This window comes from Miscanthus floridulus, chromosome 6 (assembly GCF_019320115.1).
Source record: "Miscanthus floridulus cultivar M001 chromosome 6, ASM1932011v1, whole genome shotgun sequence".
Lineage (NCBI taxonomy): Eukaryota > Viridiplantae > Streptophyta > Magnoliopsida > Poales > Poaceae > Miscanthus > Miscanthus floridulus.
The window spans coordinates 54,542,194-54,560,907 of NC_089585.1; positions in this window are offsets into that span (position 1 = coordinate 54,542,194).

Here is an 18,714-nt window from a genome sequence, read left to right on the forward strand (position 1 = left end):
TCAGATGAGTGGCTGAATACAATTGAATAGAAGTTCCATCTTTTGAGGCTACACCAGCGCCTAAAGACAGAATATGCATCGCACCAGCTGCATGGACCTGTGGGCATATGGTGGAGTCATCATCGATCCACTTTGCCTAAAGATTCTCATATCACCTAGAATCAATTCAAGGCTGCATTTAGGGGACATTATATTCCCCAAGGTCTGATGACTATGAAGCATACAGAATTCATGAGGCTGACACAGGGTACTAAGACTTTGACTGAGTATCTACATGCCTTTAACAACCTGTCAAGGCATGCCATAGAGTATGTGGATATAAATGCAAAGAAGATTGCTAGTTTCAAGCGGGGACTTAGCCAAAAGCTGATGAAGACACCAGCTAACAACAAAAGTGCTACATTTAATGAGTTTATTAGTGATGCATTAACCCAAAAGAATCATAACAACATCGACACAGCATCCAAGAATTGCAAGAGAGCTTTTGAAGCAGGTGTGTCTCAGTCCAAAGCTTCTACCACTGGGAGGCCTCAGTTCCACCCTCCCGCTCCAAAGTATAGACCACCCTAGAAGAAGGTGCAGCCTAGTCAGAACCAGAAGGTTTATCGCAAGGCCTACTCCATTGCCCTACCTAAGGGTAGCACTAGACAAGGCAGCTCCAACGTTCCACCTAGCAGTATGTCATGCTAGAACTGTAACAAGATGGGCCATTGGGCAAGGAATTGCCCTTACCCCAAAAAGAACAACAACCAGAAGCAAGGCAACTCCAATGGACGTCAGGGACATGTGCACTATACCACCATGGAGGAGATTCCCTTAGGTGAAGTAGTCACTGCTAGTATGTTTCTCATGAATCATCATCCTATAGTTGTTTTATTTGATTTTGGAGCTTCACATTCATTCATGAGTCCAACTTTTGCATCCAAGTATGATTAGAAAATAGTTGCAGTTGACAAGGGTGGTTATTGTATAAGTGCTGCTGGGAGTAACATTTCTACCAATCAGATAGTTAGAGATGTACGCATCCAAATAAGTGAAAGGGAGTATACTACAAACTTAGTGATATTACCAGGATTGGGTATTGATGTGATTTTGGGGATGAATTAGATGAAGAACCATGGTGTTTTATTGATACCTCGACTAGAACTGTTATGTTGAGAGATCCCAAGAATAATGAGGCTTTTATAGTACCCCTTCCTAGGGAGTTTGATCTCCATAATGTGGCCAATGCTATCTAGCCTGTGGCCCTTCCTGATATTCCAATAGTATGTGAATTTTTGGATGTCTTTCCTGAGGAATTGCTAGGGTTACCACTGAACAGAGAGATAGAATTCAAGATAGAATTGTTGCCTGGTACCACACCTATTTCTCGAAGACCATATAGAATGCCTCCCAACAAGTTAGCAGAATTGAAGATTCAGTTGCATGAACTTTTAGAGAAGGGTCTTATTCACCCTAGTTCATCACCTTGGGGTTGTCTGGCTATATTTGTGAAGAAAAAGGATAAGTCTTTGCGGATGTGTGTGGATTATTGACCACTCAATGCTGTTACTATTAACAACAAGTATTCTTTGCCCTGCATTGATATCTTGTTTGATTAATTGTCTAAAGCAAAAATGTTCTCCAAGATTGATTTGAGGTCAGGTTATCACCAAATCAAGATTAGGTCGGGAGATGTACCTAAGACGCCTTTTTCCACTAGGTACATCCTCTATGAGTATTTAGTCATGTCCTTTGGATTGACCAATGCTCCTGCCTACTTCATGTATTTGATGAACTCAGTGTTCATGCCTGAACTTGACAAGTTCATAGTTGTGTTCATCGATGATATCTTGATTTATTTTGAGACGGCAGAAGAACATGAAGAGCACTTAAGAGTGGTATTGTCAAGACTAAGAGAGCATAAGTTGTATGCAAAGTTTAGTAAATATGAGTTTTGGTTGAAGAAGGTACCTTTCTTAGGTCACGTATTATCGAAGAATGGAATTTCTATAGACCCATCCAAGGTGCAAGAAGTGATGGATTGGAAAGCTCCTACCTCAGTTCATGAAGTTAGAAGTTTTCTTGGTCTAGCTGGATATTATCGTCGGTTTATCCCTAGATTTCTCCAAGATATCCAAGCCTATGACAAGGTTACTTCAGAAAGATGAGAAGTTTGTATGGACACCGGAGTGTGAAGCAGCTTTTCACACTTTACGGACTTTGCTAACTACTGCTCCTGTGTTGGCATAGCCCGACATTGAGAAACCGTTTAATGTATTTTGTGATGCCTTAGGTACTGGTTTAGGGTGTGTTTTAATGTAGGAAGGCCAAGTCATTGCTTATGCCTCGCGCCTAGTTGAGAAAGCATGAAGTCAACTATCCAATGCATGATTTAGAGCTTGCAGCAGTTGTCCATGACCTAAAAATTTGGAGACATTACTTGCTTGGTAATATTTGCCATATCTACACTGATCATAAGAGTCTTAAGTACATTTTCACTCAACCTAAGCTGAACATGAGGCAGCGTAGATGGTTAGAATTGATCAAGGATTACAACCTTGAAGTGCATTATCATCCGGGAAAGGCCAATGTAGTTGCCGATGCCTTAAGTCACAAGTATCATGGTAATTCTTTGTTGGAAGATGGTTTCAACTTATTACATCCAGCAGTCCTACATAATTTCATAGTTAGTTGTTCTCTTGAGTCAAAGATTATTGAGCTACAAAATACTAATGTTGGTATATTCCATATCAAGAGAAAAATGAAAGAAGAAGAAAGCAAGCATTTCTGATTGGATGAGAATGGTGTTATGTGGTTTAACGATCGACTTGTAGTGCCAAAAGATAGAGAGTTGAGGAACCAAATCCTAGAGGAAGCTCATTCTTCTAAGCTATCCATTCACCCGGGTAGCAGCAAGATGTACCAAGATCTAAAGACTTGGTTTTGGTGGACTAAAATGAAGAAAGAAATTGTGGCATATGTGGCAAGATGTGATAATTGTTGCCGAGTTAAGGCCATTCATATGAAACTAGCAGGGTTACTTCAGCCACTATCCATTCCAAGTTGGAAATGGGATGACATTAGTATGGATTTTATTGTTAGACTTCCAAACACCCAAAAGGGTTATGATTCTATATGGGTAATTGTTGACCGTCTTACCAAGTCTGCACATCTTATTCCTATCAATGTCTAGTATTGACCTCATCAATATGCAAAGCTATACATTGAGAAAATTGTTAGATTACATGGTGTACCTAAGAGTATTTTATCAGATCAAGGGCCCCAATTTGTTAATCATTTTTGGGAACATCTGCACAAGTACTTAGGTACCACATTGATTCACAGCTCTACTTATCACCCCCAGACCACAGGTCAAACTGAACAGTGTGAATCAAATCTTGGAAGATATGTTGAGAGCATGTGTGATTTCTTCCAAGGGTTCATGGGAGGATTGGTTACCTTTGGTTGAATTCTCCTACAATAATAGTTATCAAGAGAGTATCAAGATGACTCCATTTGAAGCTTTATGTGGTCACAAGTGTAGGACCTCTCTAAATTGGACTGAGCCTGGTGAAAGAAGGTATTACGGGATTGATTTTGTCAAAGAAGCTGAAGAGTGAGTTCAAATCATTCAACAACATATAGAAGTCGCTCAATCAAGACAAAAGAGTTATGTAGATAAGAGGAGAAGTCCTATTATATTCCAAGTTGGAGATTATGTGTATCTAAAGGTATCCCCAATGAGGAGAGTACAAAGGTTTGGAGTTAAGCAAAAACTTGCTCCTAGGTATATTGGACCATACAAGATCATTGCACAAAAAGGACTAGTAGCCTACCAACTCTAGTTACCTCTAGAAATGAAAGCAATATTCAGTGTTTTTCATGTCTCCCAACTCAAGAAATGTCTTCATGTTCCCAAAGAAGCCATTGAACCCACTAGTATCAAGATTTAGTCTAATTTGACCTATGAAGAGAGACCTATTAAAGTGCTTGAAGAAATGGAAAGAGTGACCCGTAGCAAAGTCATCAAGTTCTACAAGGTGATTTGGAATAATCATAGTGAGCAAGATGCTATGTGGGAACATGAGAACTATCTTCATGAGGTTTATTTGAGTTTCTACGAGGAATGGTAGGTCGTGCAATCTTGAGATGAGATTTCTGTTAGGGGGGAGGGCTGTAACACCCTAGGTGTTAAGCATGCATCTAACCTTGATTTTGCATGATCACAATCATCATTAAGCATCCATGAGCATGCATGTGCATGAGCATTTCAATTGCTATACCTTTGTTAGCTTAAATTTCATGTGTATTACTTAATTACCTTACTTAAGTTAGGGTTTACATGGAACCAAAGTATGAAATGTGTGTAGAACCTTGGGAATGCCTTAAACATGTTTAGAATAGCATAAGGAACAACTTTGGTATTCATGACTAAATCTAGTTTGGTCTCTAAGTCATTGATATGGTGTATGCCATCATTTTAAAGTATTATGTTTGACCTAGTTTGAATTATGCCATAGATTCTTTGGATGGCAAAGAACCCTTAAGCAAAGTTGTAGTATTTGAGTAGAGAAACAACTTTTATTTTGGGGTCATGAGCTAAATCAGTGCATAGCTTGGTCTTCTTGAGCTCACAAAAATCAACAATTCACTGTTTTCTAACACTTAGAATTTTCTAAGTCTTTTTCTGATTTCCAATTTGGCCGTGTGGAGCGGCGGTGAAGCTTGGCCGTGTGCATGGCGACACGACGGTGCGAGCGCAACGGTAGCATGGTAGCATTCTACTCTGACAATGCCAACATCGACCTTAGGCTCTTGCGTTGAGTTATACCTCGCTCTAACCTAACCCTAACGAGAGGAACACGTTAGCAAGATGGCTCGGTGGAGCACAGCCACACGTGAGCATAAGCTCGGTGGCGCTCTGGCGAGGGCGCGGTGAAGGTAAACTTGAACTATGGCTATACCTGGGCTTGAATGGTGACGCTAGAGGGTTGGCAAGGTGGAGTGAGTTTTGGTGGAGCTGTGTACGCGAGCTATCGAAGAATGGCACGGCGGCGATGGCACGCGAGCTCGGTGGAGGTCGGCGGTAATGGCGCGGCATGCTATGGCTTCGCTCAGGTGTGGTGAGGGCAAGAGCAAGAGCGAGAGCGAGGCAGGAGAGAGTGAGTGTGAGTGAGAGAGTAGCGGCGTTGTGCGGTTTTGCTGTCCGCCTCGGCCTGACACTCGGGCTCGACGCTGGCGGATGGCCTCCACGCGGTGGCCGCGGCCTGGCGCCGGTCGGCCATGACGCGTGCACGGTGCTGGTTCAGACACCATTGAACCCGACTGATGAAGCAAGTTCAAGCGATCAGTCCTCCTAATCCATGGTGATATAGCAAAAACTTACTTAATAAAAATTGTAGAGTTACGTGAGTACTATAAGATTGCTTAAATTAGTTTTCTCTAATTTGCAATGGTTTTGAAACTACAAAGCTCTAAAGTGAGGTACCTTGAAACTAAAATCAGCATTCTACACTTAGAAAAATTTTAAGTCACAAAATAGTATTTTGTTGGAACTTGTGAGCTCCATTTGACCATGTTAGACACTGAATTAGCTCATGACCCTTAAATAATGTTTGTTACCCATGATGTGAACTACAACTTTTATTTAGGTCACATAGCCATGCAAACACTCTAAGCTACTAGTTCAACTTTGGTCAAACTAGCATCATGAAAATGGCATTACAAAGTAAACGAACACTTAGAAGCAAAATTGGCTTAAGTCATGAATATAAACATTGTTCCAATTATCATTCTAGGTGTGTCTAAGGTATTTTCATGACCTCACAACTATTTCATGCATTGGTCATACATGATTACAAGCATATGCATATATAATCAACATCACATGAGATAATGTATAAAGAATGAAATGAAATTTCATATGCCCATGTTCATGAATGCTTGGATGATGCTTGTGCTCATGAAATGCAACTACCAAATGCAATTCTTAACACTAGGGTGTTACGGCATGTGTCATGTCTTGGTTTTCTCAATCCTAGTTCATGCTACTCCCTTGATTTTGATAGCCGATATGTGTAACACCCAAGGTGTTAGGCTTGCATAATTGCACTTGCATTTCATAAACATGAGCATCATTCATACATGCATGAGCTTTGATGGTTTGAAACATGCTTTTGAAACATTGCAACATATATGTATATCCCATGTGTGTTTGTTTTATGATATGGATAATGAGCAACACTCAAGTGCAACATGTTCAACTCACTCTAGAAACATGTCACATACTTTAGTGAAACATGGTTAGCTAGTACAATGCCACAAACTCATGAAACATAGTTTTGAAACAGAAGTAACAAAGTCACTTGTTTTTCCTTGTTTCAATACATGTGATGCTTGATTTTGGGTGACCAATGTGTGGTGTGGCTAATTATCCTCTTAAGCAACTTAGTTATACTTAGAATGTCATTAGGAACAATGTTCATGTTGATCATTTTGCCTAATTAAGTTTCCAAGTCATGGTTTGACTAGTGTTGACCACTAGAGCTCCTTGGTTTGACTGTTTAAAAAGTATAGCATAGATTGTTTGCATGTATGAGAAACCTAAAGCAAAGTTGTAGCAAATTATATGTGGAACAAACTTTGTTTAGAGGCCAAGTCATGAAAATGTGTGGAACAGTCTCAAACATGGCCCACAAGTCAGATTTGGGTGCTGATTCTACAATTAGAAATTTTCTAAGTCTGGCAACTGATTTTCAGTTTCATGTATCATTGTTTGGAGCTTTGTATCTCCCTAACCAGACCGAACTAGCTTGAGTTCCAATTGGAAAAGTTGTAGTCCTCACTTAAATCTCCAACTTTGTCAACTACACCAAGAGTTAGATCATCACGGTTTAGGAGTTATAGACCGATGAAAACTCATTGTCAGTCAGCTTATTGGTTCTCTGACAGCCGGTTCAGGCGGGCCAGCTGACCAACACAGGTAGGCCACAGTGGCCAAGTGGTGGCTGTACGCTGGCGTTGCCCCCACAGGTCAGCCCATCACTGCCACGAAGGTGCCACGCGCCCGTTAGTTTGCCTACTTACTTCGCCGTGTCCCTTTCACCTTGCCAATCATTCCAAAGCACAACACCGCGCCTCCGCCATCGTTGCCGAGCGCGTCGTCGTCGCTTATCTCCCTCACCACCGCATCATTGCTGCCTTTAGCTAGCCACGAGCACCACCTTGCTTCGCGCCACCGTATCCACCCACTCGCAACGCTGGGCAAGCCTAGGTGAGGGTCAATTGGCCATTTCTGCCGCCGCCATGGCTGAGGCTCAACGGTGTTGGAGCTCACCGTGGCCGGCTATCGCCGGAGCTCTCTCACTCCTTTTCTTCCTTCCCTTAGCTTCCCTACGGGCCCTAGAAGCTCATACCGAGCTTAGCCATGCCCTACATGGCCGGACTTCGCCGGAGTGCCGACGGGTCCTCGCCGCCGTCCGCCATTGCTCGTCGCCACCCTAGTTAGGCTTCGGTAGGGGTTCAACCCTAGGCACCTCTAGGTGTGGCTTGTTGCGAGGAACACGGTGGTACCCTCCTCATCGTCGGAGAAGCCGCTGTCGGTGAGCTCCACCGATCCGCATCGCTGGAGAGCCGCCTCCTCTGTTTTTTAGTCACTAACGCATGGGCCCGTCTGAGGCGTGGACCGCGGCTGTCAGTGACTCAAACCAGAGAAGCTAGTTCATTAATTCAGTTTTTGAGTGCAACTTGTAAAATTTATATCTCGAGTTTGGTAGATCCAAATTGGGTGGTTCCAATTTTGTTAGGATCTTGGTGAAGTGTAGTATTTAGGAAAAATATAACATGAACACTTGTAGTGGAATTTTTGGAAGAATTAAATTGAAACTTGAAATGTGTTTTTAAATGAATGCAAACTTGTTTAAATTATATCTTGAGTTCTTGTGCTCCAAAAATGATGAAATTTTGTTGGTGAGCTATTCTTGATGAGTAGAAGCTCTGGTAACAATTTGAGAGACAGTGCCTGTATAGTTTTTGAGTTATAGATTTTGCTTTTATCATTGGATGATCCTTGTGTGAATTTTAGTAATTTATCTATGAATCAAATGACCATGAAATTTATTGGAGTATGTCCTAGTACCTTAAGGATGCTAGGAAAAATATAAAATCTGTTGCTTGACACTTTTCACTAGGGTTTCCTATTTGTCATTTTAAGCCTTTATGCATTGTCATTTTTGTGTAGGATGTTATACTTGTTGAAATCATGTGAAATTTATACAGTGGTCTATTGGAGACATGTATAAACTACTGTAATTTTTGTAGAATTTTCTATGCACTTTGGATATGTGTTTATTATTTAACCTAAGTATCTAAATGAATTAATAAAGGCATGAAAATAATTTATTTAGGAATGGCCACTATGTTTTTTGGTGTTCTTTCAACATGTGTGATGAGTTGGTAAAGTTGGTTTTATCCATTTGTATGTTTACAATGTAAGTTAATAATTATTTTCTTGCATTATGTCTTTCTGGACAGTTCTGGGAACTTTGCAAAGTTCACCATGATAATTTGGTTTGCTGGGAACGTGGTGAATACAAAAGTTGTAGATAACTTATGTATCTATCTCCTGTTAACATTTGGTGGAATTTGGCCTAGTAGTTTAGGAGTTACAGTCATTCAAAGTTGGATCACAGTTTTGCTTGCTCTCTGTCTTGTTTAGACCTGATTATGTGTTTATGTAAATTCGACCTGCTAAACTTGGGAATCATGCTGAGGTGATTAATAATGAAATGTAGACAATTTCATAAGCTTTCTAGATTGTCTATTTGCATACCTTCTGGGTTAGTACAACTCTAGTTATGGATAAAATTAGTTGCTGCTGTTTGCAGCCTTGACTCTATGATTGCAGTGAATAACTTGTTTGTTTGATATGAGTCGGTGTGATGAGTTAGATGCTAGGCTAACTAAAATAACTTGTTAGTTGCAGGTGCTAGACCTCTTACTGAAGATGAACAACTTTATCTTAGGTTGTTAGATCTTGGTGAGTGTGTAGTTCTTGTGTTCTAAAAGAGATATGCACATACTCGGTAAAATAGATGTTAATCTCGTATCATCATGTCTTTCATGCATCCATCTATACATGGCTGTACATTTCATCATCACCTTCCATCTCTTATGCATACATGATTCTTATACTATGCATATGCATGCAATAGGTGTTCTGGAGGGAGTCACGCTTCTAGAATTCGAGCAAGTACTTCCGGAGGAGCAGCAGCAAGCTCAGGAGCAGGAGGTGGAGGCCCCCGAAGAAGGAGCCAACGAAGAAGTTCTTGAGTGTCTCGATCACCAACCTTCATGTTTTCTGAAAAGCAAGCCCTGGAGCATTTTAAGTCTCCTATGTTTTGAAAATGGTTACTTTGAGTATCTTTATTTGTGATGCATTAAGTGATAGGAACTGGATGCAAACACTTGTTGCATATATATCTAATCCTTGTCCAGTAAACGTATCTTGAATCCTATTTAGGTCTAGGACTGAATCAAAGCTTAGCCTTGCTTAGACCGGTAAAAGTCAGGTGATTTTCTATCACCTGCAAGTTAGGATGATGTCTGGTCACAGTTGGCTATATTTGCTATCGTGAAAATAACCATGTGTTAATAATGAATTGTGACCGGGCAGGATGTCGATAGAGAAGCAACAAGGAAAGGTGGTCTTGGGTGTGGATCTATCCCCGCCTGTGTTGGTTAAGGGCCGATTCACTATATGTCCTCATGTCATGTTGAACACATGCCTATCACTTACTTGGCCGGATAACTCGTTCCGACCGCGAAGCCGAGTAGCTCAACTCAGGCCAGAAGCCGAGAAGTGAAAGTGCACACTCTGGCGGTAGTAAGGATGTGCGGGGAGCCATTGGCGTAAGTCCAAAAGGTGAGATTGACCACCTGGTAGAGTGGACTCCCTAAGAGTGTGGCGCTGCGTGGACCCACGATTCCTGAGTTGTACCAAAGGTGACCCGAGGCAACCACTGATTAGGTCGATTGGGTTTTTGTTAGGAATACCCCTCCAGCTGGATAGGAATCGATTCGAATCGCCGTCTCTCCTGAATAGTGAGAACTTGACTGAGCAGCAGCAACGTAGATGCACTTAATGGAACTTGATGGTTAAATTGATGATGATGATGATACAACATTATACCGGATATGGTTACTAATGTTTGGAGTTAATCAACTGCTTGCTCTAGTATAGGTGCTAATCAAGTTGACAGGTTAATATTGATAACTTGTTGCTTACTCATATATTAAATTATGCTCTTATATCATTAAAGCATTTATGCAAAATGGTTGTCAAGCAAGATCCACCGATAAAGCCTTGCATACTCCTTAGTGTCATTTACTTTTGGTTTACGATGGGTAAGTCTAGCTGAGTACATTTCTTGTACTCAGGGTTTATTCCCCTTGTTGCAGATGACATGCTCTATAACGGCTACTATAAGTATTGTCTCCACCCTGTGGGGGGATGAAGACTAGATCATGGGCATGATCATCTATGTTATCTTATCATGTTGCTTTTGCTAGATATGACTATGGAACTGGCTTGTATTTGAACTAAGTGTGTGTGATGGTCTCAAACTACTTTGCTTTCGCTATTTGTGAACTTGTTTTGTAATAACTATGTGAACTCTGATGTTTGAGGTACTTGTGAACTACTTGTGAAATGGATGTAACATGTGGCTTATTATGTTGAATTATTGTGATCTTGGTTGTATGCAAGTTGGATTGAAATCATTCGTGGTTTCAGTTGACTACTGGGTTTATATGGGTTCAAGTATGACGGTTCGATCACTCCGGTGATTGCTTTCGTACTTATGCTCTTATAAATTGGTCGGTTCTATTATAATATGTGTTGGTTGAAAGTTACTGCAACTGTGCCCTATGATGGTACCATGATCGGTGATAATGGTACAACGTCGCATCCTGGAATCACCTGTGGATCACTGCCATAAGGAAATACAGGGCACTTGCTGTTATCGGAGTCTATGATCATGATCCATTATAGTCAACAATTAACATGCTTTCACTCTCCTTGGAGTCTCTTTTGGGAAATTCATGTCTGTGCTTCTCCTAAATTTCCTAAATATCTTGTTAATTACAACCTTCCTTTGATATTGGTTGTAATTCTCAAACCAATCCTTGTTGCTTTGTGAACTTCTTATAAGTTAATGTGTTTGACACATTTCCTTTTCCAATACTCAAACCTAGATTTTTGTCACTTCATAATCTTGGGACAAGATTTCTTTAAGGGGGAATGATTGTAAGATCCCAGATGTTAAAAAAAGCAGTTAAAACTTCATCATGAGCATCATTATGCATAATCATCAAGTATTATTGCATTAATGCATTTTTATGTTTCAATAATAGCATGTCCGCGTTGCATAAGTTGTGTTTCATATGTTGCATTGTGGTGTTTCATATGTTGCATAAGTTATGTTTCACATGTTGCATGAAATGATGTCAATAATGGTGAATAAAGAACTTTGTGAATTTATAAATGAGAATTTGCTTAAATAATTAAAATTTGGTTAAAATAAACTTTGAAGTATAAAGAGTACTTTGTAATATAGAACAAAAGGTTGATTGAGTTTTCAAGTAAAACAGGTTCAAATTTGAGCTCCAAATTTGAATCCTGCACTGTTTTCCATACTTAGCCATTTTCACTAAGTCCCTAAAAAACATTGTTAAACTTCAATTTTTGGAGAATTGTTAAAGCAATTTTCATAAATAAAATGTGTTCAAACTTTATTCCATTGCTTGGTACCATGCTTGATCTTTGTTACTGTGTATTTAGTTGTAATGTTTGATCAATGTTTAGCCTCTAATTAATTATTTGAAGTTGCTAACCAAGACCAGCTTTCAAAACCCTAACTGAAAATTCAGTTTTAGTTTGAGTTTACCTAGGTTTGAGCTAAAAAATCTTTCAATCTAATAAAATTTTAGTGATGATCCTTTAAGCAATATTGGAGTTCTCATGTAAATGTAATTCTTTTATGATAGACAACTAATTAACTTGATAGTTACCTAACAAAACTGATTTTATGATAATGAACCTAGTTCTTTGGTGAAGGAAAGTTGTACTCAACTTTCTTAACTTTGTTTAGCTTCTGTTATGCACTTGTGCATCTTTCATCATGCACCATGGCATACAGTCCATCATGTTAAGTAAATCATCATTTATTACATGTAGTGTATACGAGAGTGAGAAGGAGTTTTGGAGAAGGTTCATCCACCTATGGTGATGGTGCCAAGTTTGACTCTTGTGATGTATCTATGGAATCTAACCTTATATGCAATGTCGACAATCCCCAGAGCATAAACCCTCTCTTAGTATTTACAACTCTTTGTTACACCTTAAGTCTTGTGAGATGTGCATTAAGTAATTAGGAGTTGGTTATATACCATTGCTGCATTATTACCTTGATATTCCGATTCCCTAGTCGTACCCTACTAGTATGTGTAGGTCATTTCCCCTGATGCTTAGTAATGCTTAGACTTCGATATAAGTCAAATGATGGTTGCATCATTCACAGGAAATAGGTTTTACCTTGTTCTTCTCGGCTCCGTTTATGGGTCATGAGAATACCATGATGTTAGTAATGTTTAAATTGAGACCGGGTGGGACTGGTTGTTAAGGTAAGTTGGGCGAACAGGTTCACCAGGTCATGTCGGTCCTGTCTGTGTTGATTGTGGACCGATCAGTTGTAGGCCCACTTGTGATCATGACTTGTAGTACTGGCCACATACTCTGGTAAGCCTGATACCTCGGCTATTCCATTATTTGAAAAGACAACTACACACTAGGCATAGGAGATGGTGAGAGTAGCATGTACCCATCCAGTGAATCCACCATGAGTGGCATAGGGAGGTGGAGTACTATGCTCTCGGGTAGCATAGACCAGTTCTTGTTTTGGAGGATCTGAGTGAAGGTTGATATATGTAAGTCCAAAACTGAGACCTGCATATGTCGTGTGGTAAGGCATCCCCAGCTGGTCCAAATCGATACGAATCACCATTTGCTCCACGGTAACAGGAGACACGATCAACTAACCTACATCTTAGTTAATCAATAGAACATGGTTACTTCTAGATATGGGATAAGATGAGATGAGGTGATTAATGAAGTGATTGAGCTAGCTTCGGTGCAAACTAGATACTACAAATAAACTTAATGTGAAGTGAAAACATTTAAAGTAAAGATCCAATTATAGTAAGCTTTTCTGCAAATGTTATTATTGCTTCTACCTTACCTTTAAGCCTACATACTATTGGAGTCTTTTCCTTTAGTCGGGTAAGACTTGTTGAGTACCCTCAAGTACTCAGGGTTTGTTAACCCATGTTGTAGGTTCTGACTCATGCTACTAATTGAGTCATGTTAGTAGGCTCAACATGATTTGGATGTCTCTTCTACCATAGCTGCTCCACCTACATTGCCTTTGTAGTTCTACTCATCATTTGGAACATAAGTTAAATTTTCACCTGAACAGGTTTTGTAAACTAATGTTATGAATCTTCCACACTCTAATGTAAATTATTTTTGTATCAACTATTGTAATGTTGTGGTAACTCCATGTTGATCTTGTATGAGTTGTAAAATGTGGATGATTCGGGTTTCCTGAGGACACCCGACAGACTACCAGAATTATCTGGCTCTCATGTGTAGCAGTCAGAGGTCTTTAGGACAACGACAGGTGCACATGGGCCATATAATTTGGGTGGTTCTGCCATAGCTAGTATCAGAGCTCATACATGGATCTGCTTAAACATTACCTTTGAAAACTTCAAAATCATTTTGCAAGTTAAAAGTTTTTGAAGGTAACAAATTAAAAATGCTCTTTAACCACCCTTATGCTTGTTGCTCAAGTTTCATGAAGACTTTCTAATAACTCAAGTAGAAGGCATCAAAAAGGTTTCAAGTCTTCTTTAGCAAGTCATGGTTAAGTAGAATATTAGAGGAATAATTCCTAAGTCATTATTAATTACAAGTCAAAGCATATATTGATTAGTGCAACTACACCTAGTAGTCATGGCTATGGTCATCTTTATATCTACACCCAAGGGATATTAGTAAGGGAGATTAAGAATAGTGCTTGTTCTTCCTTTGTAACCAGACCCTACTTGCACCTATATTCGGGGACTGGACTACAAAGGACTCAACAAGAGCGTCACATGTGTGATCTACCACATGACCTGGAATATAGGGTGTATGCGTAGGTAAACAATGTATAAGCACCACTATTGACGGCCACTAACATCAATTATAAACCATCAACATAACCTATAATTATACTTAATTCCATCACCAAACATAGGTATAGGGGTTTAAACTAATAAATTCCATGAGTTTTGGTAAATCTATATTTTTAGCAGGGTTTATCGAGAAAACCGTCAAGGCAGACCTACATGTCAGATTTAATCGTGCTTATCCACAGTGAAATGGACTCTAGAAGACTTGAGAGGACTCCACGCCGAAGTAGAGGGGTAGAGGCTACCATGTGGGGCCAGATGGCCCTACCTGTAGGCCATCTGGCCCCCTGGGCCCACCTGTCAGCCCCTCCTTCAAGTGTTGGTTCTCCACCACCTCCTAGATTGAATCTACGCCATTCTTTCAAGTTGGTTTGATCTGAGGGTCCAAAATTGATGCTTTAGCCTATATATACCAGCCCCTACCCCCTCCCTAAAGCCATCCTGAAACCCTAATTCATATTCTCCTCATCAGGATCAGAGCCAGCTATCAAGAGAAGATTATTCCTCCATATGATCTAGTCTTATAAATAGAAATGGTGAGATAGAGAGTGAGGGAAGAGTTTGGAGGAGGCTGCTGGCCTATCGGTACTCTCTCTATGGCTTGTACCTTGGTAGATCCAAGTTCTATCTGAGCTTGCCTCTAAGATTTCTCTAGTAATCAACTTCTAATTCAAGTAATCTTCTTGTTTATATTATTCATCAGGTTCACAACTCATTTGAGTGCTTTATTCTTTATCCGGGAAGAGTAAAGTAGTAATTGTAGTGTAAGCATGGTGCTTAGACTCTGGTTACATCTAGATGCATCCTGCATTCTGGATCGGTGATAGCTCGCGAGGGTGACTCTTATAGCCTCATTGAATCCTCTGTAGTCCACCTCCTATTTGTAAGGGCACGTAGGACATGGTTGCAAAGGAAAGCATCCTTTGCTGGTGTCTTTCCCTAGTAATGTTGGCAGATAATGTCCCCAAGTAATGTTACCCAAGTCAAAATTAGAGAACCTTAGTTTTCCTCTTTATGCTCCTATTTATCCTAACCTTGTTGCTACCCTTAGTTAAGTTAGATCGTAGTTAGTCTCACATGTTTCCCTATGGATATGATACTTGGAATACTTTTGGGTGAAGGCTATAGTGGTATCCGTGCGCTTGTGGATTTATTTGTATGCGTTAAAATATACCAACAAGCTTTCTGGCGCCGTTGCTGGGGAAACGGTTGCTGAATTAACTACAAGCCTAGCTTAACCTTTCATCTTTTATTCTTTCTTTTGTTTTAATTTTTCTTTTAGCATGAATTTCACTCCTATCTATCAATATGCTAAACCCACAAGCACAAGCCTAAAACCACCAGAATCTTTAGAGCCTATCAGAACACCTGGTTATGAGCTGCGCTTGAGTTGAATAAAATTGATTCGGGATCAATCCTTCTCGGGAGAAGGCAATGAAAATCCATACTCACACCTACGAGTGTTTGAATGGACTTGTGCATGCTTGCATATCGTTGGCATGTCTGACAAGACACTAAGATGGAAGTTGTTTACATTCTCTTTGATTGGAAGAACTAAACAATGGTATAGTCTAACCGTAGGAAGTATGCAAGGAGATTGCGAAACACTATGCTCTAAATTTTGTTTACATTTCTTTCCCATCTCTAAAGTGATTAGCCTTCGAAAAGTGGTTCTAAATTTTAGACAACTAGAAGAAGAATCTCTTGGCACAACGTGGGATCATTTTAATTGCCTCATCATCACTGGCCTAGACCTTGCCAGTCAAGACCTTGTACTTCTTCAACATTTTTACATGGGTCTTAGCAAGGATTCTAGGGAATCCCTTGATGTAGCCTCTAGAGGAGCTTTCCTTCATTTGTCTACTAGTGTAGCAAGGGCTATGCTTGATAGAATTAGTGGAAAGACTCCCTACGCTAGCATTCCTAATAAACTCTCCTGAGGAAGAGAAGGAATCCTCTTCGAAACAAGAAGACAAAGTTTTGATAGCCAAATCACAACCACTCCAATCCCAAGATGTAGCTATCAATCCCGAACCACCAATACCCCAAAATCCCCCAAAAGAAGAAGGAATTCAACCTTTGGAAATCCCTGTTGAGATTAAGGATGACCTCTTTGGTGTTGATTTTGGGAGAGCATTAAATTCTCATAAGAGACCTTCAAGCGAATATAATTCAAATCCTCTCAAGAAGGGATCTCTTAGAAAGCGTCCATATTCCCATCTGGGACATTGGGAAGAATTCGAGGATGGCATGTCTAGTGATGCCATAGAAGGAGAACCTAGCCATTTAGAAGCCACTCATATCCTCTCCCCTTCTATGCCCACATTAGATGTCTTATTTGAATCCATCTCTCAACCCATCCTTGACCCCGATGATCCCTCATGCTCACATGTCATTGCTAAAGATTGGATGGACAAGGACGAAGCCTTATGGGTAGAATCCAAACTTAGTCTAGATTCAAACAGTGAACTTAAATCAATCTCTTTTGCAAACATGACTCATCCAAGTTTAGAGGAGGCCTTAGACGAGATCAACCCGAGAGCCACCAACCCATGGGAAATCTTGAACAATAAAACATCCAATATGTAACAACCCAAAAATGCATAGACCAAAAATCACAACTACAAAATTTTTCTTAAAAACCCCCATGGGATGATGAGTGACATTGTAGGAGCCAACCCTAAGTGTTGGCTTAGAAGTAACCCAACTAGACAATTTTATGAGCATGGCATGTCATTTGTTATCAAGTGTATTTAATTACTGACAAATGAAACATAGCTCACATTGTCAACTCAAATAGTGATTTGGATTTTCTTTTATTTTATGTCATGTCTAAAACTCCTTTAAAGAAAACACCATGAAGAAATTATGACTCAAACCGAAGGATAAATATTTAAAAAGGAAAAACTAATCCTATTTATTGTATAACAAAACCACCCCATTTTTGTTATACAAAATAGCTAAATAAATTCCTAATATATGAAAGAGAATGAAGTGGGCCACATATCCAAAGACTCCAATGAATAAGGTGCACCAAATTAGAATTCAAATTTCAAACCAAATTTAAATTCAAACAAAGGAGAGGAAAAAGAAAATAGAAAACAGTAAAGAAAAGAAAAAGGGGAGAAGGACACGCAGCTCAGGCCTCGCAGCCTAGCTTCTCGGCCCGCCAGCATAGCCCCGCCAGCGCGCAGCAAGCCGGCCCAACACGCGCAGGCCCAGCGGCCAGCCCCGCATGCCGCTCACGCCCCACGCCTCCCCACCTTCGCTCGCTATCGCTGCCACTAGGCCCCGCACAGTCAGCCGAGCGCTGCTCACCCGTGTGCCCCTTTCTCTTCACCCACTAGTCGCTGCCAACGGACCCTGCATGACAGCCCTCCCCTGCTCATCTTCCTTGCGCTCATGCTCAACCGCCAGCCGACCGGAGGCCAACAGCGATGGCAAAGCGAGCCAGGGGGTCATGCCCAGACCATGGCCTTGCCCCCCTTGGCGCCGTGCCCATGCAAACTCCGTGCCAACCACCCATGCCCCGCAATGCCGCTCGATGCGCTCGATGCAATCCCCAGCCATCCGCCTTGGAGCTCGGAGCTCCAGCTATAAAGCCATAGCCTCGGTTGCCCTAGTGATCGTCCCATAGCCCGCCGCCACTTGGTGGCCATCCACTATGCACCCAAACCAAGGGAGGAGGGAGAAAGGGGAAGGAGAGGGGGAAGCGCCGAAGCCGCTACGGGCGGGGGGGGGGGAAGAGATCACTGGAGCCGAAGACGATGCCGTCGTCTTCATCACTGATGTGGGCAACGCAGCACTACACAGCTTCCGGAGCTACATGGCAGTGACTCTCCACCACGTCACCATCCACTCTTCCACACCACCAATGGTGAGCCTCCCAGTCTCCCCCTTGCCGCTGCCAGACATTACCTTGTCTGCCATGGCGCTCCACCCCGAGAGCACAAAGGCCAGGGTCGTCTTCGGTCTGTAGGAACACATGCACCCATGCGCACACCCAAGACCACACCGTGACCACTCCCACTGGAGCCCCGTAGCACACCCGCATGCCTCGCCGTCATCTTCATGGTCGCCGTGGCCACCGGGGAGCCCCTAACGGCCACCTTGAAACTGAAGACCCGCCTTGAGCCCTGGATGCTTTTCGCCGTGCACCCATGGATCTGCTGACGCCCACATCTGCCCAGTCGAGCCACTAGAGAGCCTGCAAATGTGACCTCGCCACCAGCGAGCACTGCTGAGCTACCGTTCGTTGTGGCCAGTGCCTTGGTGAGCCCCGGCCGCCACCTAGCCCCCACCATCGTAGTCGCCATAGCCTGGGGTAGCCTTTCCCCTCCCTAATTAGGCACCAGCACCGCCACGAAGGCTCACAGCTAGCTCACCGCCGGCAGGAGCACCACCGCGGGAGAAAAACAGGGGAACACCCCCTCGTCGGCC